Here is a 4,574-nt window from a genome sequence, read left to right on the forward strand (position 1 = left end):
TCCTACTCGTGTGTCAATGCGGTTCACCATAGAGCAATGAGATTTTACCTAGGCACGGGCAAGTACACCCCAAATGCAGCTATACAGGGTGAAATGGGCTGGAAGCCTATTTTGCATGAGCAGTGGAAAGTGATCTTTAAATCTACATATACTGTCGAACAATATTGTAAATTAAACATGTAATTTGGGCATAGGTCTGCGTTTGCTAGATTCCGGTGTGGTGTGACACCACTTCGCATAGAAACTGGGCGCTATGAAAATTTGCCTGTAATTGAAAGAAAATGCCCATTTTGTGTGGACAAGGTTGAAACGGAAATGCATGTTTTACTTGAATGTCCAATTTATGTGTTAGATAGGCAATTGCTATTTGAAAAAGCTAACTCTGTCAGTGCTAGTTTTCATACTTTATGTGATACTGATAAGTTACAGTTTATATTCACCCACCCAGATATGATAAGGATTTTAGCAAAAAACTGTTATAACATTTTAAGACTCAGAAATAATCAACTATATAGTACAAATAATACATGTAGTTGATTGTATAGATATCTAATAGTTGCAACATTATTATTGTTTTAAAATGAAGAATTCTTATACACAGTATCACTGATAATTGTAGTGTTGCCGCGCGGGCGGGGGCTTTACGTGGTTTGTGCATCGTCTTGTGTTGGTCGATGAGTGGCTGTAACATAAACTGATTGTATCCCCTCGTTGACTGATGGGAGATTGTGCGTACGGCTGTTGAGATGGCCTTCTGCCGCGTTGTACGGGTACAATTATCTATGTGTATACATGTAAAATATTTTTGCTAATCCAACTACAGATGATCTGATCATATGTAGATTCATTATTTTAGCTCCATTTCTTATTTTGAAGTGCATTAGTACCCTAATACAATTTTCAGTATCTTAATATCTTCTACTTTTATGGCAGATTTTAGACTATGATTAGCAAAGATATTTTAACTTTTAATTGTATAAATTTAAATAGCACGGTGAAAGTTCATTGATACTTGATCTTAAGCACAGGCTAAATCACAGCTAAATAGAGTCTCTTGGTAATGTGGTATTTTCATCTGGAGTGGGGATGAGGATCATGATCTAAAGGTTTATGATTGTCTCTCTTGCTCCACAGTGGAATGCTCCCAGTTGTGATAGAGTATGTGCTTTTGGTTAAGTGATGAAATGACAAATGTGATAAGTTAAATATTTCTGTGATATGTCTCTTGTAGTTCTATGTTACAACGGCCATTTACATGTCATTCTCGTTTAGCGTATTTTTTATTCAGCTTTTTGCGCCAGTTTTGCCTCTCAGTTTCTTACTTCATGTTTATCTTAAGCAGTTCTTAGGCTTTTGGTCAAGCGCAGCAGGTCTTTCACAGGTTTAACTTCATGTTGGATTGCTACATGTAATTTTGTATACTCCTGTTATTTTACAGCTTGCTTACTATATGTTTTAACTGTTTATCTCTGTTATATATAGTCGGTTAAAAAGCGCTTGTCGCTTATGTTGTATTGTTTCTCTGTCTTGCCGACTTAAAATAAAATTTATCTTATCTTAATCTTATGTCTTGTTAGTCAATTTTATGTAATGTTTTATGTATTGTTTTATGTAATGTATGTAAATGGATGAGACAATAATAAACAAATAAAATACTGTGAATTGATAAAAAGGTGTCAAAAGATAACAATGATTCTGTTTGATATTTTGGTTGACAAAACTAATTATGTCACACTTTAACTGTTATTATGAATTTGCGCTTTGGAGCTGTCCCAGATTTTAAATGTATAGTTCAATGCATTAATTTGCATTAGATACACTGAATGTTATTGAAAATTTAATTGGTTACAAACAAATAGTGCTAGTGTTTTAAGTAAAATTGTATGTTCAAAAATGTTTCATAACTAGTCCATATATGATTTAAATTTCATCAGTATTTAAGCAGAATATTGTGCATACCTGAACATTTGGATTGTGTTTTATTTCCTTCAGATTGAGGTTTGTGGTATATCTCTGGATCTGATCTGGTTCACACCAAGTTAACTTGTACCTGGGATTTCCAGTGATACAGAAAATAATGCCTAAGTAATGCTAAGGATTAGCATTAGCATTACTAACTTTGGCATTAAATTAGCATTATTTTTAATGCTAAAATTGGGCATTAATCATTACTTGGCATTATTTGAAAAAAAAATAATGCATTATTAATGCATTAGCATTATCATTATCATTACTACAACCCTGGTCCACATAGGCCTATTTGTACATATTTTACACCAAATGGACGCTAATAGACGCTTTGAAGGCTTGCAGAGAAAAAAAGTTACAGAACTACCAAAAATGTAAAATACGCATTTAATCAGAAATGTGATGTATTTTAGTTAAAAAAAGATGTCGAAACGACACCCTTTGACTTCAACTTCCTGGTTTGTCAGAAGAAATCTTACCTAATATCTATGCATAAAACATCCCACTAATTTTGCGCTAATTAGTGTTCAATTTCTGATATTATCAAAATTGTCAATTTGCAGATAGAAAAAAACATCAACAAAGAACCGTTAGACTGGATTCCCAGGCTATTTTCTATGTGTTTCGCAGTTAGATACGTACTGGTACAGTCCCTCATGAAAAACTTTTACCTAATGTTATGGATTTGATGGTAATACCTTACTGTATTAAGAAATAATTTATACTAAAAGTGTTAAAACATGCTTTTGCTATAAGTTATTTCGATTCTAATATGCTCTTAAGCAACAAAAACTTTGACGTCATCGCACGTTAACGTGACCTCATTCTAGCGTAAGAGTGCTTTAACAGAGACAAGCATGTATATGAATTACATTATGCACAAACTATTTAAGCATACAGGCAAAAAATACAACTGATATGCTAACACTCATGCAATGGCTTAGAGAAATAAAAAACAAAAGCAACATAAAAAGCATAACAAAGATACAGACACAGGTTTAACTAAGCGGAAACAAAAGATGAAAAATAAGCACAAGCAGGACAACCCACATCTTATTGTTTGTATTCGCTCTTCAGTGCGGGTTTTAAGCTTTTACTTTCACTTGCAACGTAATAAAATATAATGAATATGTATAGAAATGAAGTTTTCATTAATTTCAATATGGAACCAACCGGCAGAAAATGTGTGAAGAAGTCTTTTAAAAATAAATCCAAGAATAAAATTCAATTTTATCCGATATTTTATTAGAAAGAACGATTATTACGGTAGTCTGCGCCTCGTTTTGGATAACAATGTGCAGATAACTCTGCATGTATTGTTTTAAACCACGGAATGGGAGAAGGGTCTATTAGAATTTTTAACATTTACAAGCACGTAACCTGTCAAGATGTAGTGTTGACATATTTACTTTTGTTAATAGGGTATCATTTATAAGAGAATACTTAAAAACAATTCTAAGTGCCCTAAACTTGTAGCTTTTCTAATTTTTCTGCATATTGGTTTTAGGGCAGAACTGGTCGAACGAGCTACAAACGGATCCAATCGGTGTGCACACGTACTGAAAATGACTCCCGATCGCATTACGTCATACTACGTCTCTCTTTGTACGTCCGTATAGGCCTAAATGCAGGACGGAATGATCGGCGATTGGAGCAGGCTCAATGTTCTTGAGCACAATTCCTGTTCAGTCCGAGTCAGTCGATAAAGTTCTTTGACAGCTACTAAAGACTTAAACTTTACGCTGTTCCGTTGGCACACAGTTTGAGCCCGTTCGACTACTTGAAAACGAGTGATGGTCTTTACGTCGTTATTTTAAACGATTATTACCTGATTCGAGTAGTCGTTGTTGTGTTTTGTGTAATCAATAATAAACAATTCAATGAACGGTAATGACGTTCCTTACTTGGTTATTAGCACTTTAGATACCTATGTCGACTCTGTTGCATTAGGTTACATTCTACCAATCAAAGAAGTATAAAATACAATATTTTTATAGCTCTTTGTACCAATTCAGTTCCTTCTTTATGTCAAATAACAATAAATATTCATACCTCATTTTCAGCACTTTAGAACATTTCAATGATACGAAAACCATATATGGTCATTTAGTATGACATGTCTTCTAATCAAAGATAGAAAAATATTGACATTTTATGTTACATATAAGAAAAATAATCTGTTCTGAGAAACATCACCCTCTAAAAATGCCCCCATGAAAATAGCCGTTCAGCAATTACGCGTATGTAGACATTTTCTCAAAGAATAAAACTTATTTCAGGAAATTCACAATGAAAATGGTCTAGATCTTTCCTCAATACAATATAAAGCAATGACAACTAAGCCAAAAATATACTGTCACCTCCTCTGGCTCATATGACTCATTATACCAGAGTTCATCCATAGCTTGGAACTACATTTTGTCCACTGCTGGGTTGTTTTTTTTTTATCTCGTAGATCTAGAACTTTATTCTGTTCTGTATAGATCTAACATAACACAACACACACTACAATTGTAAATCGAGGGGATGTATTGTGTACCAGCGCTCCCCTGACTTCGCCGCCCCAATTTAGCTATATGTGTATTTCTGACGACATGCAGTGTTAC

This window comes from Mercenaria mercenaria, chromosome 9 (genome assembly GCF_021730395.1).
Source record: "Mercenaria mercenaria strain notata chromosome 9, MADL_Memer_1, whole genome shotgun sequence".
Classification (NCBI taxonomy): domain Eukaryota; kingdom Metazoa; phylum Mollusca; class Bivalvia; order Venerida; family Veneridae; genus Mercenaria; species Mercenaria mercenaria.